The sequence below is a fragment of the Calonectris borealis genome, chromosome 5, assembly GCF_964195595.1.
Source record: "Calonectris borealis chromosome 5, bCalBor7.hap1.2, whole genome shotgun sequence".
NCBI lineage: Eukaryota > Metazoa > Chordata > Aves > Procellariiformes > Procellariidae > Calonectris > Calonectris borealis.
In genome coordinates, this window is record NC_134316.1 from 48,847,226 (window position 1) to 48,874,707 (window position 27,482).

Consider the following 27,482-nt stretch of genomic DNA (forward strand, 5'->3'; position numbering starts at 1 on the left):
AATCTGTGACTCTGAACATGTCTGATGCATTTTTGTCTCTCGTGTCTATTTTTGTCCCCTGGTTATTCTCATTTGTTATGGAAGATGAATAATATATCAGTGGTGTAGGTGCATGTATAAAGGTTTTTTCCCCGCTTTAAAGAATAACACTTTTAAACTTTTATATTCTATTCTCTATAATGTATTTTTTTCTATAAGATTAAATATGTTTCTATTTCTATTTTATATTCTATAAATTTGATGAAGAATATATTTATTTTTAATATCTGTGCCCAAATGGAAATTCTTCTTGATGGTAAGAAACTATTAGATCCCTCCAGTTAAGTTTTAAATAATGGTTTATTGCTTTTCTAGACCCTGAAACTGATCTTGACATAGAAAGCTATCAGCAGAGACAAGAAGCTGACAACAGAATAATTTAATTACAGTTAATTAATAAATACATTGGATCACAATAAGTTAATAAAAACTGCAAATATTACAGTATCTCAAATTAAGCTCAGTCTTAGGTATAAAGGAATGTTACCACATTTTTCTCCCTGAGTTTTCTTTCACACATTGCCTTCAAGCATAGAAGAAGTATATGGAAGTATTTAGGTTTTGGCATGAACTTGTCAGATACCATACATCTGTGATCTGTTGGTTAATTAGGGATCACCATTATTTTTACTGGTTTATTTATTTATATATATATATTTATGTTTGTATTATGTAAAAAACATTTACCAGATGTTTTTTTACTTCAAAAGAGAAAATGCATTTCCAGGTATTTGAACAGCTGCATCATGTGCAAAATTAACGTAGGTTAACAGAGTACACAGCCTTAGAATTTTGGTGTTCTTCAGTGGAATAACATGAAGTAGTTTCAGATGAATAAAATATGTAAGCAACCATTAATGACTGTCACACATAAATAAAATCACAATGGAAGCAGACTGATGAAAAGGTGGTCCTAGGGGATAAAAAATAAATATTGTTCAGATCTGCAATTAGTAGGGAAAATTTATGTATGTCATGGGGATACCTGGCTTTTAATTCATGTCAGGAAGTAGCCCTACTGTGTCAAGAGACCGTTTCTGCACAAAGAATCCCCAAGTTCACAGGTGCTCCCTAGCATTGTACATTTGGCATTGTTGAACGTGCAGTTCCTGCCAATACTATAAAATGTTATAAACGTTGGAAAAAGCCCTAACCCACAACAAAATAACTAGCTGCATGTCAGTGTATGCAGTTCAGAAAAGGATGATGATTCTTCTGTGTCATTGAGTCACGGTGTGAATTGGCACAACAGTATGCGGATATTTTGTCTGGTAAATGGGACAATGGCTGTGATATAGACTACCCGCTCTGTGGTGTCTCAAGAAATAGTTCCACATTATTATTAATATTTTTGTTGATGAAGATAAGCAGAACAGAATATAACCTCTAGTCAAAACCAGATGAATGCCATTTTATTTTCTATGTTTATAAATTGTATGTTTTAGATGGTCTGCCTAAGAGATTTTAAGTACTTGTGCTTCAGAGTTGTTTCTATTTCATAATTAATCATGAGATTTCTAAATATGTTCATTATAAAGCACATTATAATCTGGTGCTCTGTCAGCATGAGACACACCACACCATAAAATGTTATCTTTTTTCCCCCCAACACGCACAGGTTGCCAGAAAAAAGGAATGTGCAATGGAGATTGTTAATATGGAAATATCCTAAGATTCGGCATACCAGTTGAGAAAATAAATGGACTACACTTTGCGTGAAGGATAATTAATTGTACCATGGATTACTGAAGGCAGGTAAACTGAAAATCACTTTCCTTCCAATCTTTCATTCATTAATATTGTGTGTCTACTAAGGTCTGCTGTTATCTTCTTTCCAAACTTTATTCTTGGCTGTTCATCTGTACCTTTTCATATAATCACATATGATTGTATAAGAAAAAAAGTGTTTGAAAGGGTGATTGGTGATCAATTTTTAGGACAGATCTCAAACTGACTTTTAAATTGGTAACTGTAGGCTCTCCATTGGTAGCAGAAGTAAATTATAGGGAATGGATTTCTTGGGACTCATCTATGTCAGTCTTGTAGTCATGTTTGTGCTTAAAGCATATTCTGGATCTGGATGCCAGTTGCATCAATAATGAAGAAAGCTTTCGGAAAATTCTTGTATGCTCTCTTCTTTCCGACTTCTGCATCTTCATAAAGCAATTAAATGAAGCCAAGGATGGATGCTGTTGAGCTCTACGCTAAAGAGAGAAAATATTTAGCAACATAGAATGCATTTTAAAAAGGCACAGCCTCCTTCCTTTTTATCATGATAATATCAGAAATATACACCTAAATAGAGTACGTCAGGATAGTAGTAGCTCAGGCATCCCTGTAGCAGACAGGGCACTCTACCAGAGTTTATAAATTACGTGAAGTAACAGAATTACAGCAACTAACATTAAACATAGTCAAAGCAATAGATGACATTTTATTCTTAAGTTGATTATATTATCTAGGAAGCGTAAGTATTATTCATTAATATTCAGAAAAGTCTGCATGCAGTCCAAGGATAGTGGGGGGCAGCAAGCATGGAGCCTAGAACATCAAAGTATATTGATGTGAGCACAGTCTTTTATTTTGTATTTGTACAGAGGAATACAGAATCATGAGAGAAATTTAGGGTACAAAAGAGCTTTCAGTACCGTGGGTCTGATTTTTCACGTCTTTGCACAGTCATGGTTGTGAAAAGTGAATTATGATAGCTATCAGCACTGGAATAGGCATTTTACATTTTCACTTTTCAAATAATTAAATGGATTTTGAAACCTTTTGGTGGTGAAGAATGAGTTCTAATTATGTTTTTCCTTGTACTAGAGTTTTCTGAGATTTTTTCCTACATGTGAATATGCTATTAAGTGAGAATTATTTTGAGTTGTGAGTTCCACAACCATCCAGGTCTTAACAAAATCTTTCCAGATAAAAACCTGACAAAAATAGAAATAATGATATTATAAGAACATCAGGGTTTTTTTTCAATTATATTTTTTCCACCCAAAGAAAAGCAATCTGTATAAATCAAGGAAGAGCATTATTTTCTTCTAAAGAATAATTTGTTTTCTTTTTGGTATTTTTCAAATGTATAGAAAATCTTTTTCCTGAAGAGCAGTTTTTCGTACGCCTTATAGTAGAATGTTACTATATTCTGTGATAGCGCTATTAGAAATTAACCAGCAATGATGAAAGTCGTGTTTTGGAGACTGCTGAGAGGTGTTTTATGAAAGTTTTTGGTGTATTGATGCAATACAATTGGAGAACTTTCAAAGATGGTGATGAGGTAAATTTGAATAAATTTGCATTGGTTAGTATTAACTTAGAGACAAATTGAAGAAAGATAGAAATTCTAAATTAATTTCTAGATCTAATAAATGTGAAAACATGATGGATGTAGACTTGTCTGATTTGATACTTAGTCTTTCTTTCTCTTCCCCTTAGGAAAAAAGGGTTAAAACTAACTTTGCACTATAGATATTTATTCGATTACTGTCACTTGTCTTTGCGCATTCCTATCTCCAATCTGTGTACCACCTGCTGGGTGGAATTCTGCTCACTTATTTATATATGTCTTACAGTTTCAGGGTTTTTTTTGCGTACTATTTACTGACAGGTCGCATCAGGAATTTTTTTGACTAATATATAAAATTCCTCAAATTGTATGTCAGGGTACAGATAGTACCATTGTCAGTCTTAGACTTACAGAAATATTTTTAAAAATACGTTTTCGAATTGCTTTCTTATACTGCAAAAGAGAATTGTTGTGTACGAATTAACATTAACGTTCCATAAACGTCTGTTTGAAATATATGGTTTTTACCTTGCTTGAGGAAGCTCAAATGGCATATATAGTGTTTATATCATCTAACTACCCATACTATTATCTTCTGAATAAAATGAGAAATTCCCAGGCTTGTGTATTGTATTTGCATGGCAAGGTTTTGGTAGCGGGGGGGCTACAGGGGTGGCTTCTGTGAGAAGCTGCTAGAAGCTTCCCCCATGTCTGACAGAGCCAATGCCAGCCGGCTCCAAGACGGACCCGCCACTGGCCAAGGCCGAGCCCATCAGTGGTGGTGGCGGCATCTCTGTGTTAACGTATTTAAGAAGGGGGGAAAAAAACCAACTGCAGAACAGCAGCAGCAGTGAGAAGAGAGGAGTGAGAAGATGTGAGAGAAGGAGCCCTGCAGACACCAAGGTCAGTGAAGGAGGGGGAGGAGCTGCTCCAGGCGCCGGAGCAGAGATTTCCCTGCTGCCCGTGGTGAAGACCATGGTGAGGCAGGCTGTGCCCCTGCAGCCCATGGAGGTCCATGGTGGAGCAGATATCCACCTGCAGCCCATGGAGGACCCCACACCGGAGTAGGTGGATGCGCCTGAAGGAGGCTGTGAACCCGTTGGGAAGCCCGCACTGGAGCAAGTTCCTGGTGGGACCTCTGAACCCGTGGAGGGAGGTGCCCACTCTGGAGCAGGCTCCTGGCAGGACCTGTGGACCCTTGTGGGGGAGAAGACCACGCTGGAGCAGGTTTGTTGGCAGGACCTGTGACCCTTGTGGGGGACCCATGCTGGAGCAGTCTGTTCCTGAAGGACTGCACCTTGTGGAAGGAACCCACGCTGGAGCAGTTCATGGAGAACTGCAGCCCATGGGAAGGACTCACGTTGGAGAGGTTCGTGGAGGACTGTCTCCTGTGGGAGGGACCCCACGCTGGAGCAGGGGAAGAGTGTGAGGAGTCCTCCCCCTGAGGAGGAAGGAGCAGCAGAGACAACGTGTGATGAACTGACCACAGCCCCCATTCCCCGTCCCCTTGTGCTGCTCGGGGGGAGGAGGTAAAGAAATTGGGAGTCAAGTTGAGTCTGGGAAGAAGGGAGGGGTGGGGGGGAAGGTGTTTTAAGATTTAGTTTTTATTTCTCGTTATCCTACTCCGATTTGATTGGTAATAAATTAAATTAATTTTCTCCAAGTCGAGTCTGTTTTGCCTGTGACGGTAATTGGTGAGTGATCTCTCCCTGTCCTTGTCTCGACCCACGAGCCTTTTGTTGTATTTTCTCTCCCCCGTCCAGTTGAGGAGGGGGAGTGATAGAGCGGCTGGTGGGCACCTGGCGTCCAGCCAGGGTCAACCCACCAGCTTGTCACGATGATGCAGGGGTGTATTACAGCCATTAACGTTTTTTCCCCCTTCCGCTCAAATGGTAGGTTTGCATTTTCTTCAGGATCAACAAAATCTTGTTATGTAATTTTGGACATAAACTGGACAAAACTGTAGCATTTAAAGTAGAGCACAATAAAAAAGTTGTTATGGTGTTGCCATTTTTTTCATGGGTGGCTTAGCTTTAAATAATATAGTGTTTAAACAAGTTTTGTTGTAATGGAAACAAAAATTGGAGTTTATGACAGTTTTTAATGAAAAAAATGTTCAGATGCATTACCAGTACTTTAGCAGTAAGGATTTTTAACCACATCCCTTCATAAAAGCCTTAACAACAAAAAGTAACTTTATCTTTTTCAGCTGGTGCACCTTGAGGAAATGGAAGTTTTAAAACTTGAAAATTTTCGTATCTATTGAACAGGAAGGGACTTATGTAGAATGCAGCTCCCTGTTGAAAGAATTGGCCCATCTAAAATTTGTTTTCGATGGAGCAAATCTTTTCAAATATGTCTCAGAAAGCCCTTAGGCTGAGCTACATCTTTCTCTTCAATCACCTAAGAAGATAAATCGATGTGCCTTAGGCATTTTGCTCTTATGGGTCAAATTCCGCATTATATCTCAAAGCCTGGACAACTAACCTTTTTTGAAAGAAGGCAAACATTCCAAATAATGCTTGTTATGAACCACCAACAGTGGTTGATATGAACATATCACGTCAATAGCATTTATTTTCAAAATTTCATACTCAGCTTGGGTAATGAATTGGACCTGCTGAACCTGTGTCCTCTCAGACTTTGTCATCAGCATCAGCAAAATTCCCTTGGCGCTTTTCCCAAGAAGCAGGATGAGAAGCAATGCGCTGTGAGAAAGGCAGTTATTATGCTTGCAGCTTCTGCAGGCTTTAAGTACAAAACATCAGTTGAAACTACTGGCTCAATACTTAATGACTTTGTAATCCAGGTAGTGTAGTCTTCAAAATCCACTGCGATAAAATAATGAAAAAATATTGTAGATAAGCTTTAACATACCCCAGAGGGATCAGATTGGTCATGAATATACTATGCTTTAAAGACTGATGTTTGAAAAATCTTTGAAATGGTGGCCTAACTGACCAATGAAATTTAAAAGATTGTTTTAGCAACAGCTTCTATTCTTAGGTGAGAAATGTTAAAAACGTTAATGTTAGAATATCGGTACGCTTTAACTTCTCAGACTTAGAAGCTGGAAGAGACTAATTGCTGTGAGACTAATGGGTGAGGCCAAAAAGCAAAGGACGGAAGTCCAAATGTCAAAAGCAAAGAGCTAGAGCAAATACATTTAAAAATATTTGAAACCCCTTTAGATTAAGGAGTTTTTATGTGACCTTATGTGATATTCAAGAGGAACAGTTGTTATTCCTGAATGATAAAGAACTGGCTGGAAGTGCTCAGAGTTAGTCCTCAAAGAACTGACCTGTTGTCAACAGGTAAAGGTAGCTTGGCAGATAATATAAACTCTTGCAGCCAGTAGCTGATGACAACTGCTTCTTACCGTTCAGCTGCAGAAAGACAGAGCTGCTTTCCATGTGGGGGCTAGCTCACTGCTTTTACTTGCACACTTCACTGAAATGTTTGCAGGATTAGGTTCTCTTGAACTTGCACTTTCTTAGTAACACCTTGAAGTGCTTAATCCAAGCAAGTAGAAGTGTTGCCAGAGCTGTAATATTTTACCCTGATCACAAGACATCATATATTCATGGTTTAAACTTTTCCCCGTGGGTTTTCTTCCTTTTCAGAGATGTCATTTGCTACTGAATCCGTGTTTCTCAATATGGTTTGAAAATCTCTAGAAAACTTGGCCTGTATTTGAATTGTAATGAAACCTGAAAGCAGAGGAATTCTGATAGTGTTCCAGGGTATTTGAATTTTGAACTTCATATCACTTTTAAATTAAAAATGTGGCTATAAGAATTGTGTCTAGAAGATGACAGCCAGTAAGACAGCTTCATCGGGGGCCCAACTTAAATGCCTCTATGCAAACACACGTAGCATGGGGAATAAACAAGAGGAGTTAGAGACGTGCACATGTCTGCAGGGCTACGATCTTATTGGCATCATGGAGACGTGGTGGGATGGCTGCTATGACTGGATTGTTGGAATGGAAGGATACAGGCTCTTTAGGAAGGACAGGCAGGGGAGATGGGAGCGGGTGTCGCTCTCTATGTCAGTGACCAGCTGGAGTGCATGGAGCTCCGCCTGGGGATGGATGAGGAGCCAACCAAGAGCTTATGGGTCAGGATTAAAGGGAGGGCAGGGACAGGTGACATTATGGTGGGAGTCTGCTACAGGCCACCCAACCAGGAAGACTGAGCGGATGAGGCCCTCCTTAGACAGATAGGAACAGCCTCATGTTCACAACCCCTTGTCCTCATGGGGGACTTCAACCACCCTGATACCTGTTGGAGGGACAACACGGCAGGGCGTAAGCAATCCGGGAGGTTCCTGGAATGCATTGATGATAACTTCCTTCCCCTAGAGGAGCCAACGAGGAGGACCTTATTCTCACCAACAAGGAGGGGCTGGTGGGGAATGTGAAGCTCAAGGGCAGCCTTGGCTTCAGTGACCATGAAATGGTGGAGTTCAAGATCCTTAGGGCACCGAGGAGGGTGCACAGCAAGCTCAGTACCCTGGTCTTCAGGAGAGCAGACTTTGGCCTCTTCAGGGATCTGCTTGGTAGAGTGGCACGGGATAAAGCCCTGGAGGGAAGAGGGGCCCAAGAAAGCTGGGTAATATTCAAGGATCACCTCCTCCAAGCTCAGAAGCGATGCATCCCAACAAAGAGGAAGTCAGGCAAAAACACCAGGAGGCCTGCATGGATGAACAAGGAGCTCTTGGACATGCTCAAACACAAAAAGGAAGCCTACAGAGAGTGGAAGCAAGGACAGGTAGCCTGGAAGGAATACAGAGAAATTGTCCGAGCAGCCAGGGCTCAGGTTAGGAAAGCTAAAGCCCTGATAAAATTAAATCTGGCCAGGGATGTCAAGGGCAACAAGAAAAGCTTCTACAGGTATGTTGGTGATAAAAGGAAGACTAGGGAAAATGTAGGGCCTCTACAGAACGAAATGGGAGACCTGGTTACCCAGGATATAGAGAAGGCTGAGGTACTCTGTGACTTTTTTGCCTCAAGTCTTCACCGGCAAGTGCTTGAGCCTCACCGCCCAAGCCACAGAAGGCAAAGGCGGGGACTGGAAGAATGAAGAGCTGCCCACTGTAGGAGAAGATGAGGTTCGAGACCATCTAAGGAAACCTGAAGGTGCACAAGCCCATGGGACCTGATGAGATCCACCCGCGCGTCCTGAAGGAACTGGTGGATGAAGTTGCTAAGCCACTATCCATTGTATTTGGAAATCGTGGCAGTCCTGTGAAGTTCCCACTGACTGGAAAAAGGGAAACATAACCCTCATTTTTCAAAGGGGAAAAAAAGAAGACCCAGGGAACTACAGGCCAGTCAGTCTCACCTCTGTGCCTGGGAAGATCATGGAACAGATCCTCCTAGAAGCTATGCTAAGGCACATGGAGGACAGGGAGGTGATTTGAGACAGCCAGCATGGCTTCACCAAGGGCAAGTCCTGCCTGACCAACCTAGTGGCCTTCTATGATGGAGTGACTACATCAGTGGACATGGGAAGGGCTACCGATGTTGTCTATCTGAACTTTTGTGAGGCCTTTGACATGGTCCCCCACAACATCCTTCTCTCTAAACTGGAGAGATATGGATTTGATGGGTGGACTATCCGGTGGGTGAGGAATTGGTTGGATGGTTGCATCCAGAGGATAGTGGTCAATGGCTCAATGTCCAGATGCAGATTGGTGACAAGTGGTGTCCCGCAGGGGTCCGCACTGGGACCAGTACTGTTTAATATCTTCATCAATGACATAGACAGTAGGATCAAGTGCACCCTCAGCAAGTTTGCAGATGACACCAAGCTGACTGGTGCGGTCGACGCGCCTGAGGGATGGGATGCTATCCAGAGGGACCTGGACAAGCTGGAGAACTGGGCCCCTGTGAACCTCCTGAGGTTCAACAAGGCCAAGTGCAAGGTCCTGCACCTGGGTCAGGGCAACCTTCGCTATCAATACAGGCTGGGGGATGAAGGGATTGAGAGCAGCCCTGCTGAGAAGGACTTGGGGGTACTGGTGGATGAAAAGCTGGACATGAGCCGGCAATGTGTGCTCGCAGCCCAGAAGGCCAACCGTCTCCTGGGCTGCATCACCAGCAGCGTGGCCAGCAGGTCGAGGGAGGGGATTCTGCCCCTCCACTCTGCTGTGGTGAGACCCATCCTGCAGTACTGCGTCCAGCTCTGGAGCCCTCAGCACAGGACAGACATGGACCTGCTGGAGTGGGTCCAGAGGAGGCCACAAAAATGGTCAGGGGGGTGGAACGCCTCTCCTATGAAGAAACGCTGAGAGACCTGGGGTTGTTCAACCTGGGGAAGAGAAGGCTCCAGGGAGACCTTATTGTGGCCTTTCAGTACTTAAAGGGGGCTTATAGGAAAGATGGGGACAAACTTTTTAACACGGCCTGTTGCGACAGAACAAGGGGGAATGGTTTTGAACTAAAAGAGGGTAGATTTAGACTAGATATAAGGAAGAAATTTTTTACAATGAGGGTGGTGAAACACCGGCACAGGTTGCCCAGAGAGGTGGTAGATGCCTCATCCCTGGAAACATCCAAGATCAGGTTGGACGGGGCTCTGAGCAACCTGATCGAGTTGAAGATGTCCCTGCCCACGGCAGGGGGGTTGGACTAGATGGCCTTTAAAGGTCCCTTCCAACCCAAACTGTTCTATGATTCTATGACAGAAACGCCTCTCAATGTGTAAAAATATGTTGGATTAGAGGGTGTCTTATAAATACTAAAATTAATTCTTTTGGAAGAAAATAATTAGAGTGACAGAAATTTTGTAAGCATCAGTATTTTTCATCCATCTTATTTTCTATATAACCCTGATTCTATTTTTAGTGTGTGTTCAAAGAAAATGTGAAAATTTGAGCACAGTTCCAGTTGAAATACATGAGAACCATTTGTCTCATTTCCCACAGTGTCTTTGAAATATTTAGCATAATAAGTATTATGTCTTCCCTGAGGCATAGGAAGTTTATGGACAGCTCTACTTCTGATTCAAGGTGTGGACTATATTGCCTTTCTGTCTAATCAAACAAGTTTGTGACTCAAATGACTGTTTCTCTTCACCCTTCCTGCTGCCACCGCAGGTGGTTTCCACATGAAGCTACATCATTATGGTGCTGATCAAATGTTGCTCAGAAAATCTCCTACAGTTTAAATTCCCCGTGGAAGGATATGGCACCGTTATTATGGAAGAATGCTTTCAAGTTTGCATTTGCTAGAAACAAATAACATTGCTTGGGAAAATGATCAGTACTGCTAAAGCTAAATATACTTTTACGATTCTTAAAAATATTCAATTTCTTTCATTTACAACTCTCTCACTACACTTTCAAAAAAACAACCAAAAAGTTAGACGTGTGATTCAACATAGACATGATACTTGGCCCCATCTTGGAATGTAACACATCAAGTAGTGAAATAATCTTATGACTATTGTTTCTCTTATCTGTCTGCATATAGATGTTTTTGCATTTTAGATCCTTGATAAATCACTTGGTATTGATAACTTCTTTTTTTCTCTTTTGTCTATCTTTTTTTTATTTCTTCTTTCTTTTTTTCCATAAAGCTTCATATTTCCAACTCTGCAAAATTGTAGGATATCAAAAGTTAGAGATTCAGGAGTGACTATTTCCCACATCATGGGACAGAAGGTGAGGATTACTGAAATAAAGAATATGAGGCTCTGCAGTGGCTCATGAGACAGAAGTATAGACGGCGAAGATGAATCAATGAGCAAAGTGCAGGGGAGGAGTGAAGATCAAAGGTTCATGGTTAAATGCATTATCATAGGAACATCACACAGAATGGTATATAATCAAATGACTAGTTGCGAGGCTAGAAAGGTCTTTAAAAATATTATCTTTTACTGTCTTGATTCACATATCTGGCTTAATATGTGTGATTTAATGAAAATTAAGCACTCTTAAATTACTGATACCAGCAAGTCTCTGTATTTTATATAAGTTAGCGTGTACTTAACTGCAGGCTAGAATTCTTAATTGAAAAAGACTAGGAATTACTGCAGAAATAAATGGTACATAATTTTCAGTGAACACTAGAAATATGTGAAGAATTGTTTGAGCTGTATAGGAGAACCCCCTGAGTAAAGCTGACATATGGCTGGTGATATCCTGTAGGGAAATGTACAGTGCAAGGAGGTAATAATAATCCTTCTTAGAAAATAAAGGTCACAAGGGATAGCAAATGCCAAGAAATCATCAGGGATTTTTTTAGAGCCTATTGGGTCAGTAAAACGTCAGTAGGCTCATGTATTTCTTTAACTGTAAAAAAGGATTCAGTTTGGATCACGGAAAATAAGGGCTTGTGAGTGAAGTAGAGAAAGAACTTACTCCTAGCTTGAGCCAATGGTTGCTTCTTCTAGGAGGATATATTAGTTTCGGGGGGTTATGCTTTTGAGCCATTGACCTGGTTTCCAGCACTGTTGATTTGCTATAAATTCAAAGTTAATAGAAGCTAAGGCACTAAGAATTTCAGGAATTCAGTTCCTATATTTTCATATATGGATAGTGCTATGGATAAAATATGTTTCTGGAAATGTATATTTTAAATGAGCATATGTTTAAGAACATTCTGTGTTAACAAATCATTGATTGAACTATCCAGTAACCAGAAGCTTACCTTTTTCCTTCTAGATTATCCTTTTCTTTTCATATAAAGAATTATGAAAAGTAATTCTGTTTTTTAAAAATGGTCGTGGTGATCACTCCAGGTTCTGAATGATGGGTGTTCATATGGCAAAAGTTATTTTTATGAACAAGTTATCTCTAAGTACAACTGGCATGCACTTAGCTTTTAGGAGTATGTTCAGAAGGTAGGAATGGAAATAAAGTCATGTTGTTGATGCAACCGGATAAGTGTTAAGACACGTAGGCAGAAGAAAGTATAGCAGAAGTTAGCACGACCATTAACTATTCTGTACATGGAGAACTACAGATTTTCAATTACCATCTTTACCAATCTAACACTTATTGACCTATTAACTTATTTACTTCTCTATTGTAATTGATTTTGGAAATATACATATTAATTGATGTGTACCCATGCATTTATATAGAGAAATATGAGAATGCTCCTGTTCATGTTTGTGGTATGCAGAGATTTCCAGAACAAAAATTTATTTTGAAGAATGCATGTGATAATAATGCTGGCAAATTATTTGATTTGCCATACTCACCTTTATTTGGAATTAATTTACTGTATTCTGCCTCTCTGTTAAACATCAGCTTGTCTGTGCTTTAAAATATTTACCCCTGCCTTACCAATTATAATTCACTACTTCTGAAAATATACCTTTTTTGTTAGCGTAAGGTTGCTTCTTGGGATTTTTTTCTCCCAGACCAACCTTTATGCTTGCAATGAGTTCCTCACAAATGTCTTCAGAGCTGACTTCTTTAAAAGCTCTCTTTACAGCTTTTCTTTTCATGGTACCTGTAATAGTTTTCTGTTGTGTGCAAACTACTGGTGTACTGAGATCAACACTTTTTTAGATCAGTAGCCTCTTGCTCTTTGTTTGCCATATTGCTGCGTTCTTGTTCCTTAGCACTGACCATCCAGTTCACCTGTATTTGTAAAAAGCTAGCACGATACAGCTCTCATCTGCACCTGCACTACGGGAACAACTTGTTACCATAGCTGTCATCAGAATTGGTATCAGTATTATTATTCATTGTTGCTGATGGAGATTTTTGTATTTCTAATTTTTATGTAAACTGTGCAGGCTGCCTTAATTTGGGGAATTTGATGACTCCACGACAGATAAGCCTATCAGTACTTTCAAAATGGAATCTTTCTATATAGTTTGGTGATATTCCAGTATAACTCACCCGTCCATTCAAACCAGGATTTATGATGAATTTTAGCATTATGGGAATCAGCATACATGAAAATTACAGGTTTTTTTAGTAGTCAGATACAACAAATTGAATAACAAAATAACAAATTACTGAATTAAATTCAGTGAGTTCTGTATCTGTAAAAATACCGAACTCTATAGAAATATTTTATCATCCACTAATCTATTTGTCCTGTTTCCAGATGTCAGATTTTAATCCATTAAGCTTTTTATGTCTACGCAATCTGTTACCAGATTACTTGAGAAACCCTAAGAATATAATTTTCTTTTTCCTCCTACTATCAAAATGTATTATACTTCAGTATTACTATTAATCTGGTTCCTTCTATTCCTTGGCAAATGAGAGTTACTTCTAACTCAGTATGTTTAAGATTCTGTATTAGCAATAGTTGATAGCATTAGATGAATCTATAATTCTTTAGCAGTTGCATTAAAAGAAATTCTCAGATGCTTGTAGCCTTACATATCTGGGCCATAAGAAGTGTAGCTTTGTAAACAGGTTTGTAAAAATAAATGGGGAAGCTAAAACCATAATGTTTACTATAGTGCTTTTTCTGGAATACTGCCAATATGACTGGGAAGATCACTCAGGAGATTATTCCAGCAATTATACAAGGCTATAGATCTAGTAAAGTGCATACTTTATATAACTAAACAATAAAAAGGCAGAACAGCAAGGGGGAGAGAAGAATGAGGGAAAGTCATTTAACACTGGTTTTGCCAAATGCAGCACTGTATTCACTCACATTTGGTGATATAGCATCCAGCTCCTTGTTCTCCTTGTCATCTCTCCTTCACACCAGATGTCTGCGATTTATGAAGAGATGGTGTGGACTTAGGTCAACTCCTGATGTGCAGGCACTTCCCCAGGTCAGGTGGAGACTGCACTTTGTGAAACTCCTCTTTTCCATGAAGAAAATTTTTCCTCTTTTGGGATTGATTCTAAATGCGCATTTAGAAGAAATGACTCTGGCTTGTTAACATTTTCTCTATTTTCTTATTTACTTGTGATTGGGATGGGGTGTTTTTTGTTTGTTAGTTCTTCTGCTCTTTAAAATACTGTATTTTTTACACTAGGAGACAGTAATTTGTGGGAATGTCTGTACCTAGAGCTTACTAACTTCTAATAGCTAAAACTTGATTTTGGTTTGTAAGGAGAAGAACGATTGTTAGGCTCAGAGTAAATGCTCTGATGTTTTTGAAAATGTGATTTGATACCAAATGGTACGTAACACTAAATGGCATATTTATTGGCAGATTCACAGAGAGCTCAAAGAATCGGTAGACTGGTATTTTTTGTTTGTTTGTTTTTAGCAGTGCTGTCTTCAGGTTGTGCCCGATCAAACCAGGTCTGCTGATTTGCAAGGAACCCCCTTGCAGCAGTCTTTGTCCTCTGCTGCTCAGCCTCATTAATCCACGAAATGCTGGAGGCTGAGGCAGGGCAGAGAGGTAGTTCTTTGACTACTCATCGCTTGTTTCACTGAATTCTTTGAGGTTTTTGAGACTGGTTAAAGCACAGTCAGCTTGAGCTAAACTGGGAAAAGTAGGAAAAATGAAGAATAAGGTTTGACCAGAGGCATGTTAGCTCATTGTTGAAAGGGATTTTGTTGAATTAGCAGCATACTTCCTTCCAGTAGAGTTTCGCTTCAGGAATTACTCGGGCAGATTAGACAAGCGAGCATCTTACGGCAATTCTCCAGGTGGAGCCAAGTCAATATTCCATATTTATTATCTTTTTAGTGCTTTGAGGAACTGCCCTCTCATTGAATTAGAATGCCTTCAATCCTCTAGCCTCCAGTGATACAAGGAAATAAGGACTGACTGCGACGCTGAGTGTAATTACTGAGGGGTGCAGGTGAAGCAGTTTTTTAACGTTAGCGCTCCTTTCAGAGTAGCAAGCAGGTATGATCATGAGGAAGAAAGGAATGGTTTCTGTTAGCATTTGCATGCTCTTATATGTGAGATAGGTAAACATTATGTAGATGTAAAATAAGGATTGGCTTTATGGAACCCTTACATTTAGCTTAATAACGACCTGTACTTCCTAAATGCTTTTACATCTTTGCAAGTCACATGAATGCAAGATTTAACACCATTACACTTCCCTAAACCCAGTTTGCCTTTTTTTTTTTCTTTTTTTCATAAATGCAGGTCAGATCCCCTATCCAGGCCAAGTTTAGTCAAGTTTCACTGAATTTTACACAATTCATTGACAGTGAAAGGTTCCTATATTTAGAATAATAGGGGATCAGGGTGTTCTAAAGGAAAAGCCAAAGCATGAGAGGAAGAGAACAAAACTGCAAGTTTTGTCATGGTGCAGTCTGTGGTAATGGCTTTTAGATGTCATTCTGTCAAAGTGGATCCAAATGTAAGGAAGGGGGAGACAAGTGTAATAGCATCTTGTCTGGGGCTGATCAGTCTGTCTGTTTGATTTGCCCAAGGTGTCTTCAGTCCTATTCCCATTTCTGTCATTTCAGAGAGAGCTTAGAAGGTTTCTTCCTCCCAGCTTCATGCTGCTGATGTAAAGTATTTTTGACTTATTGTTCCTGTGTACAGATAAAGAAAAATGGATGATGATTTTAAAAACTCCTAGATTCTGCACACAAGAAGAAGTAATTTCTCCCCTTTCTCCAATGCTGCTCTGTAGAACGATGGAAGGGCGATCAGCTTTGTGGAGAAAAATTGCTTTAATGCTACTTGTTTTACAAAAGGTTTGCATCACATTAAAATTTTCATGTTGTCACTGTTTTTTTTTGACGAATGTGGAGAATAAAACTGTGTAATACTTTTTTCTACCTTTAGCCTCCTTTGCCTTCAGATATAAGGAGGAGCTTCCATGCAGCAGTGGTGCTGCTCTGTTATTTTGTGGTGGAAGATAGTGGTAACATAAAACGTGTTTTGAAAAACTCACTTATTCTATAGCAGGGATCACAAGTTTTCTGATCCTGTGACCTACGGTGCCAAAATCTTCATATGGCTGAGAGCTGCAAGATGCGTACTCCGTACCTTAGAAAACTAGCGTTAGCAGAGTAGTTCATCGGTGGAAGATGATAACAGCTTCCTAGGGGTTCTCAGTTCCCTGTTAGGTGATGGGGCTCAGCCTGGAGATGCAACCCTGTGATGTTAGCTTCACAGCTCCTTCCTCAGATACGTGTATTGCTCAGCAGCACCCAGCTTTGCTGCCTGGGCGCTCTCTGTGGACAGGAGAGAAATAGTGGCTTCGATGGATTTAATGGCCCTCTGGAGAGGTACCTGTGCTTGCCAAATAAATGTAAAGGCTGCCTAGGTATGTAGTTTAGACCAGCTGCCTGACTTTTAGCTAGCTAAAGTCAGGAGAAATAAATCCCTCTTCAGGTTACCTGAGCAGAATTCAGGACCCACTTGCGTCTCAATTTGCTCAGTGGAATCCTTCCTACCGACTGATCTGAGGGAAAAACACCATGCAATTGGCATAGCCATATAGGAACAAATAAAAATGTAAGGTGGTAGGTAACTACAAATACTTTTTAAGGAATGTCATGAGAAGTTTTGAAAAACTAGAGGTGAATTTTCAGCTTCTGAATATTAGCCTAGCTTTCCTGAAGTCAATAGAGCAGCACAGATTTAAGCCATCTGAGAATTTACTCCATACATTTTAAGAACTAAAATTATTTGTAATTGCAAATGTTTGTAATTAAAATGTAAATTAAATGTACTCCATACATTTAAAAAACTAAAATTCTTTGTAATTAAAAATGTTGGCTTGACCATGGTTTCATTGCACAGAAGGGATTGACATCGTTTCCCAGGACACTTTCCCTTCAGCAAATGCATTGCAGGCCTGTTCTGATCTTACCGTGCCCATTTAATCATTAATTTTTGCTACTATTGCCAAGAATGGTGCCAGTTTTAGTTTGACTGTTGACAGTGATTTTTCTGAACATCAGTCTGCTATGCACTGTGCTGAGATCCACCAAACTTATTTCAAATAACAAGTGAGAACATCCCCCCCCTTTACTCCTCCGCACACTACTCTTAATATAGGGATTGTATTCACATCAAAGCTGTCAGAAGGTTTCTGTGATCTCATTAGCTATACTTATTTCTACCTACAGAATAAATGAATCATCAACCGAAACAGCACTAAAGACCAACTGGTAAGACTCACATGGCTATATGTATATCCGTGCTGAGAATAGATATCTTCTCAAGTCTGTAGATTCAAGTTGTTAAAATTGCTGGCTTTGCAGACCTAAAAAGGGTTAAGTAATTTCTGAGACGAATTTAGTTCTAAAGTCTTTAACATGGAAACAAAATTGTTAAACCCTTTAACAAGTAGTTTCATAATTTCATATAGCATATGAAAAAAACCCCTTTCTATTTATAGAACACTGAAGGAACTGAACTGAAAATACATTTTAATGCCTGTGAATTTTTTTTTTTGCTTTGTTTTTGTTTATGTAGTTAAAATACAGAATCATTTCATTTTATGGCTGTGTGAGGTAAATTAGATAGGTGGTACCCAATAGAAACTAGCTGAGTTGATTCAGGCAATTTAAATGCTTCTGAATATAAGCATGCACTGTAGGGGAGTGAAATCAGGTTAAATGGGAAAATGAAGAGAGATTGGACATGACTAGAAGCTAGGTGTTAAATAAGTGACGTAGGGGTAGCGGTGGTGGATGATAGCAGGTATAGGACCTGCATAGTGAAGAAGTAAAAGAATTCTGATGTCTAGCTACTGGTTATTCATATTATTTGGAGATAATTTTAGAAGCTAGTGGGAAGGGTGGTCACTGGAAACTAAAATCTGTAACAACCAGCAGCCATTTCTAGAGGAGCTGGGCAATACAGAGTGTGTCTGTCAGCAAGCTGAGGTAGGTACCTCTCTGAAAGTTGAGGACTCTTATTCGCTCTTCATGGATGAGAGAGAGAAAAGGTGGGAGAATCCAGAGTTAGTTAGTCGGTTATAGAATTCTTCTAATTCTGTGTCATCTTTCTTTACAGTTAAGGGGAAGGGGTTCTACAGACTTGACAAAGTGAGATTTATTCTGCTGATAAGGATTATGAAGTGAGGGAAAACATAAAACTCTACATCCTCTCTTTCTCGTTCAGTGAAACAGAGATACCCCATCTAAAAGCATTCTTTGTACAGAGGAGCTCCACGTGTCATTGCCGCACGCGGCACCTCTGTGCACATGCAGAACCAGTCTAGGGGAATAAGTGAACGTCTGACCGATGAAAACAAATCTTACACCAACACACAAGCACACTCATATTCTGAAGTGCAGGAGAAACAGCTTTTCCTGGCGCAGCTTTGACAGGAGTTTGTGTCTGCGTCTGTCTCATTTCCAGAAGCAAGAACAATAAATCTGAACTGGGATTAAGAATTCCAACCTACACAACTGAAACGTCGTATTCCCAGAATTCAATGCCTTATTTTGGGGGGTTATAAAATTCTTACAAATGGAGGACTGACTTTTGTAGATGGTCACGTGTACAGCATAGTGTCCCTTGTGATGCTGTGGGGAATTTCCCAAACTATCAGTTAGAGATCAAAGTACATTGCATCAAAATTGCATGTCCTCATGGTCTCTTGCAATCATTCGATCATGTCACTTCATTACTGGATGCTGGAAAACCTCTGTAGATATCCAAAGGACAATCTTCATTATTTCCACATCACGCTATGTTGTTCTGAGACAAATGTTCATAGGCCAAAAAGTAAAGCTACTAAGTACCGATAACCTATGTAATTCAAAAGGCAAAAATTGCTTATGTATGATCAAGCCTTGTGAGACAGGAAAACATTCTTGTCGGGTAAATCGGCTGAACGTTACAAAGATTTACATGAACGGTGACCGTCGAAAATCTGGTATTTCAGTATCATAAACTCGAGTAATAAATTATCTGATACCGTATAGCTGATTTAGCTGATTCCGTTCACTGCCAATCTGCACGTCTGTGTGTCTAGATCAAGGAGCTGAGGAGTTCAGCACAAAGGCGTTGCAGTCAGCTTGTGTCCGGTCAGGTTGCCTGCATTTGGAAACCTTTTGGAAGTAAGAAGGAGTTGGCGGTGGCAGCCTGCCAAAGGCAAATGAAGAAGGCAGCAGCCCTAGCTTCAGGAGAGGGTGGAAAGGAGTCTATGGGAGCAGTCCTGTGATAGAAAGCAGCAAATACCAGCACCGAACTTCCCAGCAGTTTGTTTTTCAATGGTGGCCAGCTCTCGTGATCTTCACAGGACACGTGCCATGCGCATCAGAGTGCTGAGTGGCAAGGGCTGGAGTGGAACGAGGCAGGGCCTCCCAGTCTCACTCCCCTGCGGACCGCCAGCCCGAGTCCCGTGTGACCCCAAAGCATCGTTGTCAACAGCACCTCCCCTCTCTTACAAACATACACGTAATAGCAAATAATACTGCCTAGAAGCGCTCCTAGGTGTCTACCAAACAGTCCCTTCCGAAGCCTCAGGTTGTGTGGTGCAGGCAGTGGCATCAGCCAGTTAATGATGCGTGAGTTAACAGGGAAGCTGCAAGCAAAAGCAATGGTTTTTCTCTTCGCTTTCCTTGGCAAGGGAGGTGCTTCCAGTCCCGTCCACTCCTTACGTCTGGGAGCAGGGAAAGGAGCTACCTCTGATCTCTGCAGGGCTGTTCATACTTACAGGAACAAGGGTTCAAGTGCTTGGATGGCATTTAGGTAGATGCACGTACCAAACTGAAGTCAGTAATATGCCGCTAGTGCGATGTATCACTGGGACACTCTGATAGGTAAAAGAATTTAGAGATAAATAATTTATTTATCAAATGTTGTGATTTCTTTCTTTTTTTTTTTTTCTTTTTTCCCCAATGATAAGTATAGTCATCTTTCAGGAAAAGTGATTTTATATGTTATGTTCCATTATAAACAAATGACTCAATGGTTATGTCATAGTCATAGGTCCTGAAATCTGTCAGAAGGCAGCCCTTTTACTTTAGTTCTTGTCTATAAAATGAAAGAATGATTTACACATGCTGCACATTTACAGTTTGAGCTTTGCAAAGAAGTCCTTGCCAGAACAAGTTACTTTATAATATAATAATACCCTGGGTTTGCTTTACTTTATTTTTCATCAACTTTATAAAGTCTTGCATCAAGACAGAGCTTGGGAAAAACATCATTTTTTTCTTATTGTCTAATTTATCTTTCTTATCTCTCTTATCTCTATCTTTCTTAGTTATGTTACTTCTAACTGTTTTAGTGTAAGCAGAGAGGCTGTCATACCCAGAAACACAGCATGAGAGACACAGTCTCAGCCGATATAAATCAGTGTAGCTCCTTTGAAGGCTGAGAATCTGGCCATTAATATCATGTAAAGTTACTGGGTTTTGATTTCCCGGAGAGTTGACAGAGCACACACATCTCCAGGTAAAGTAAATGGAAGAGACAGGCTCAGTATCTCTGAAAATCAGGCCTGTGATTTCTAATACGTCATAGGGATTTATAAACAAAGGATTAAATTCTGCTATATCTTACGTTCTGCAAGCCCTCCGACCTAGCCACAGTTACACAGTTGCGTGTGGTACAAAGGTATAATTCAGCTTATGGAGAATCCTGGTTTTGTTTTTTTTTTCTTTCTAGTTTCATTCTGAAAAGATGTTTGCTTCCAGATATATTCTGTGTGTTATGATCCACCATGTTGTTTACAATTTCCATTTTTTTTAAAATATGTTGATGCGTCTGGTAAAGAAACACAATGCATTAGGGCAGATGGAGGGGCTGGGTAATGCCTGTGAAACGTTTGGGGAAACTGAGTAAGGTCTTTGCTGTGGGGATCCACCGAAGCTTTAAATACCAATTCCCTTCCAGCAGGGAGTAGGCAAAGGCTCAAAAACTATTTTGGAACTTACCCCCTTTCTAGTTCAGGCAAGTAGCATTAACAAATGTCAGGTCCAATTGAATTTTGCCCGTGCTATGATCCTCGAGGCACACGCTGCCCATGAAGGTGGCAGAATAACAATTATTTTTTCCAACTTCAAGGAGTTTTCACACATATTGGGGATCCTGCTGATTCACTGTACCGATTATCACTAAAAGTAAAGTGCTAAGCTTAAACCAGATTGTAAATTGTGTTACCGTGTATGTTTGTATGGATAGAAAAAAAGGAAGCACGGGGCAAAAGTCAAAAACCTGAAGTAATGTAAACTTCTGTTACACTTGACATTTGAGCTTTTCCAGTGAGTTCTTTGTGTAAAAGTCCATTCCTGGGCATTACTGTCACTTCTGCTTTCACTATGGAACATTAACTCTGTTTTCATTGCTCACATCTAGCAATGATCAGATGAAGCGTGGCATATCCAAGCTGATAACCTATCATTTGCTTTCTTTTAAATACAGACATATACACATATTTCAGTACCATCCTTTTCCTGCTGGCTTCTTTTGTTAAAATGCTGGTTCTTGCATGTAGAAGTAGTAAAAAAAAAAAAAACAACAACAAAAAACCCCCTATTTTTTTTTTTCTTCACTGATGAAATATTTAAAGATGTGCTTGTGAAATGATAAGACTGTTCCATCAGGCTGGATCTTAACAGACCATAAGGCAGTTCAAGCATCATACCCGTTATCTGCTATGCAAGTTAATTCATCTTTCAGGAGTGAGTTTCATTTAGGATGAAAAGAATTACAGGAGGGATATACCTCTGCTATGCACGTAGCTGTGTTTTTGGGGGTTGCTAGTGAAAAGCCTTGCCTTGGAAACTAAGAGCGGTGAAACAAGCTACTCCACTGATATTCCATTTCTGTAGATATAACTGTAGTCTGAGATACCAGTGATACTTTCACGTAGCCTACTCTCAAGATGGATTTCCTAAATGCTGCAGCCCATTGAAAACTGTGGAGATAAACTGTTTTGCAAAACTGCTGGTGTGGCAGCTTGAAAGGAATGTGCATAGCAAAACTATCTGGTGTAGGCAGAGGGGCTGTGTTGACAGGGCAGCTGGAGACTGAAACAATAGGAAAGTTGTTGATCTGGGATGCAGTGCAATCGTTTAATTACAGAAGCCTACAAGATTTAGTTTTACATAACTTTCTAGTGTTTTGCAGATTATCTCTTATTACATCAACTGCCCTGTTAATAACTCTTATTAACTTTAGGGTGATCTGAGCTAGGGTGCTAGGATAGAACGTTTGGTCCTGTACACATCTTAAGTGTTAGGGTATTTTCTGACTCACAGGGCTATCATATATCTTGTAATATAGGTGATAACATAACTATGATAGAAAGGAGTGAGACAGTCTAGTAGGCAAAGTAAAGAAGAACGTGATGGGGGCAGAGGGATAGAAAGAAAAGGATGAAGATTATAAAATGAGAGTGATTACAACCATGTAATTGTGTTACAACTTTTGAAGTGCTAATTTTCCCTTACCCCTGCAAGCCCTCCTAGTCTCCATAAGAAGAGAGGGCAAAGCTAAAACAGGTCATACAGAGACTCACAGAGGCAAGTGAGAGTTAAGCCACTGGCCACAAGAGTTGATGTTCCAGTGATTAGTATGTTGAAATACAGCGAATTAAGTAAGGGAAGGTGGAAGAATCTTGCATTTGTATTTATTTATGCTGTATTCTCTTGAGCTTTGGGTGTTAGGTGACTTTGAAAAGAAAAGCTGCAGGTTTGCTGCAGATTCAAACATCGCCTATACCTGAAGTCACCAACTCCCTAGGAATGTCTTATGTCCACGTGTGACGATCATTCATTTTCAGAATTGCTCAACTCTTCGTGCAGATCTGTGGCATTTTCAGATTTAGAGGCAGCCAAGTGCATGAACTTCACTAATTTCCATATACTGTGTGGAAAATTATCCAGAATGTTTTACATTAAAATTCAAAGTTCGTACAGCACACCTTCCTTATAGCACTGCTGCAAATTAAACTCACTTATACATTAGGAAAGGTGCCAATGCAATCATAATAGAAGGCTGAAGTGCTGAAATGATAAAGTAGTTCTTTTGCTGCCGTCTTTGGCACACGTTCAGCACCCCACTTTGATTCAAACATCATACCCCATTTGGTAAGACTCTTGAGAGTAATAAAAAATCACGTCTTGTGAACCTGGTTTGTCAGGAGAGGATGTGAGGCGCACTGGAAGTCCGGTACAAAATAACCGTAGGTTTTTCAGATCACGCATATAACAGTTGTGGAAATTTGGTTCTTATGCATGTGTACTTCTGAATGAAGAACTTCCTAACGGTGACTCTTCAATAAATGTCATAGGAATATAGTCGTTGTTTGGACATTTGCCAGACTGAAGAGCAGCCAGTCCCCCGTTCTCATCTGCTGGATTAAGCCCATTGAGTTACTTTGTTCATGAAGCGACGTCATCTGTGTCAAAATCATGTAGCATGTCATTTTTCTGTGCACTCAGACTGATTGATTAGTTCACAGTCGTTCTAAATGTATTTCTGTTAAATAGTTTGTAGAGCTGATTGCTTTTGAAAGGATTTTTTTCATTGAAAAAGGTCATTATTCCCAATAACACTTTTGAAAGGAACTGTTGCTTTTGGCATTTTATTTTTGTTTCAGCATTTTCCATAGATATACTGTTTGCATTCATTTTTATTGGAAATGTTATGAAAACATTTATTGGCATTTCTAATTTGTGGCTGATTTAATAGTCAGTAAATTATACAGAATATTTTGATGACTTCCTAAAAATCCCCCAAATACTTAAAAGGACAAAAAAGACATTGCTTACAAACACAGTAACATGAAAATAATATATTATAATGTTTAGAAAATGTTCTATGCATTTTATTTTTGATTGTTTAAATTTCTAATGCATTTTAATGCTAGAAAGCATGTTTTCCTCACCAGTAATTTCAATTTTAAAACAGCATTTGGAGGCACTCTTTTAATTTTCGTGGGAAGTTGTTAAAAAGATACTGTGTTCCACCTTCAAGTTGTAAGGATTGTATTGTTGATATGGTGGGCCTTTAAAAATATATGTAAGTATTTGTAAATACATATATATGGGTGCACAAGTAGTCCTAATAAGAATGAGGTCATGACTTGTTATTAAAGGACAGATAAATAATGGTAATAACATAAAACTTGCACATATTTTTTTTTTGATTCAGAGCTGGAGGCAAAAATATGACTTAATATGTTTTTAAATAAGATAAATGATTTCTTAGGTAAGGCTGTATTCAAAAGTGTGAGACCTGTCATTAGGCACAGATTATATCATTCAACAGTGAAAACCAGGGATCTTGTTCTGAACAATTGCTCTAGCCTGAAATCCAGTAGTAAAGTCTGGCATGATGGGACCTCTACTAGGAACTTAGGACTTACCGGTAGGAGGTGGTGGGAGAAGGAGGAATCTGAACATACGGGTCAGTTAGAGAATGACTATCTGCTGACAGGGTTAGGTACCAGGGAAACGACAAAGGAGGTTCTCGAAGGCCTTAAGTGAGTATTATTAGCAGCCTTAGAGGAATATTAGTGCTGTTGTTTAATAAGCAATATGTAGTGTGACATATCGGATACTATTCTAAGAAGCAATAATGTGATTTGGAACATGCTCAGAGTAGGGAGGGCTATAGTGCAGTTCAGAGAACATGAGAAGACGTGGCTCGTGTAGTGTAGTCCAGCTGAAATTGAGAGGAGATGAAGTGATTTTCTATAAACATATTGGAGGGGAAAAATACTTAAAGGATAAAAAAAGGATTAAAATCATATAAATTATTATTAACTGGTCATAAATAAATGGTAAGTAGATTTGAAGGAGGTCTGCAATAAGATGTGAAGTGAGGTTCTAAAATGATTTCTCAGTAGAGTGGAGTCAAAGAATCTAAACAGTTTTCAGGTGAAGCTTGAAATAAGCCTATGAAAGGGGTTATATAAATATGTCCAAGAATTCCTGGCATAAGAAGTATGAACATATTGATATCTGATGTTCCAGTATACCTAAAGGGTGTTGAAAGAAGTCTTGGCAGTCTCCAATTTGCACTTTCATTTGTGTTAATCTTAAAACTTCAAAGCTTTCCTTGTCATTTGCTGAGGCCAGGAAGGTTTTTTCTCCTCCTCTTTCTCTTCCGCAGTTGCAGAATTCAGTTTTCAAATGACTAGAACTAAAATCCAAGGGGAGAGAATATGGTGGCAACTTGCACTGGGATTACATTCTCCGAACTGGTTTGTTCAGAAGGAAATTTAAACTCCTCAGTTCAAATTAATGGCTGTCAAGTTAGTATGTTAGTATGGCTGTCTTTTTTTGTTCTGTCCTTTTTTAAATTGTGGTGGGGTTTTTTTGCTTCTCTTCATTCCCTGTGCTGGGGGGGTATAGGTCCATTTTCTAGGGTGATCTGGAAATTGTATTTAAGGTATTCCTTGCTTTCATTCTTATATAGGATATGTATGATATTACAATCATCTTTGATCTCTTCTGTTCTCCTTCTGTGGCACATTATAGTTGTGGAATTTTGTCTCTGCTGTGTGTCACAGGATGGCCAAACCACCTTAGCAAAAATTCACAGAAATCACCGAGAAATAGTTTTGTCAAAAAAGCCCTTCTTTTTCCAGTGTAGGATTGGTTTCTCAGTATATGTGGACTTACAAGCTGCTGAAGGAAGTTTCTACAATATTAATTCTTCACTGGGAGAAAGACAATTGGATAAAGGCAGAATACATTCTCTCCGTTTTGTTTGTACAAATTAAAATGGTAATTGTGTGAGCCCAGTATAAAGGGCCAACTTGAAAGGAAGAACTTTGATAAGGGAGAAATTTACTTTCAAGCACCATAATCAAAGACAGGTGAAAAACTGTAAAGCTTCAGAGAAGCTATTGCACTTCAGAACATCTGTGTCTCTTCACATGTGTTCGCAGGGCCCACTCATCCCAGTAGACAAAGCAGATAATAATTGTGCTTGTGGGGCTCTTATTTAGAATTTGCATATTCAAACGGTAACCTGTTTGTACGTGCAAAGTCTTGTGCTTCTATAATTGCATAGCCTAGATGTTCATGGTTTTCAATCTGATTCGTGTATCGGAACTGAGTTTCCCTTTCCCCTGAGAATTCTTCCTGCTGAAAGGGAAAAGAACCATATAATAGGCAGGTAGGAAATTATAAAGCTCTTGATAAAGCCCATGCCTGGTAACTCAGAAGTGCTGGTAATAGCATAAAAGCAGATTATTGTTATTTCACAAGAGAAATACAATGTACACTGTCTGGATCCACCTTAGGCTGTGATTTCTCAGGGTTCTGTAATCGGGGAGGCAGCAGTTGGTTTGGCTTAGAAGTGTCTCCAGGAGGTTCTGGCAGGATCACGTGGGGAGTGAGAATGGCCTGGGGCAAAAGCTGTGTATCAGATCCTTGCACTGTACCCCTGCTGGAAGATGTCCTAGCTTTTAATAGAGTTGCAGTAGCCTTAAGTGGACAACGGACCTAACAGTTATGCTCAGACAAGCTTCACATGAGAAGTTAGCCTTGAAACTAAAAATGGTAATCTTGTAATCAGGAAGGGATGGGTAGGTGAGTGAAGGACCTGAGTGTTAACTGAATGTTCCAACCGAAATTAAATCTGTGGGTTACTTAAGCAGAGAAAGCAGTTTGTCAAGCTGAGTAGATGTAGTGGGAGTGGAAGGCTTCCATCTGAATGGACGGTGATCATTTTGGCTGCAGTGCTTTGGGATTTTACCATCAATTTACTAATTTCATTGCTCACTTAAAATTTAGAGAGCGTTTACCTCCATCCCGTTTAATGCGAAAAAGTGCGGTAGCCTCTGCGTTACAGGTTTTTTGACCTCGTATGTGGTTTTGCTTGCTTTCCACTACCTCAGGGATATAAGGCTGCACAAAATCTAGTCTAGTCAGGATAGTGCTTTGCTTTGTGGCAGTCACAAAGCGAAATCTCTCAGACTTGAAAAATCTTGGGGTATTTATTGGTTTTCCTTAGTGTCGCAGTCATGGGGATGAAGGTAAGTCTCCTGACTGCTAAAAACATCTAGTAATTAGGACTGTGGAGTAAAAATATGCAGATGTACTCCAAGTGCAATTTAAAGTTCAGAAAACAGCAGATAAATAAAAAAGACAATCCTCTAATCACACAACAAATCAAATATATTGATATTTTCTAGAATTTCCTGATTTCATATGACTGACTTTTTTTTATAGAACTGGTCTAGAAATTTTTATAGCTAAAATAATTTTTGGGTTTTAGTTTGAACTCTCCATTGGATCCCCCTCAAAATTTAGAAGCACTCAAATAATACATTCCCTCTCTAGTTTTTATCTTCAAAGTATAATAGGAGAACATTTTGA

The 27,482-nt window shown here is 39.5% G+C and overlaps 1 long non-coding RNA gene across 1 annotated transcript in view; it reads left to right on the top strand.

Moving 5' to 3' along the window:
- LOC142083150 (uncharacterized) overlaps window positions 1–27,482 on the top strand; it is a 452,959-nt gene that overhangs the window by 321,682 nt on the left and 103,795 nt on the right. Inside the window, exon 3 of the long non-coding RNA XR_012673993.1 lies at window positions 1,658–1,794. This is a non-coding gene — a long non-coding RNA (uncharacterized LOC142083150). The remainder of the gene's footprint in view (window positions 1–1,657; window positions 1,795–27,482) is intronic.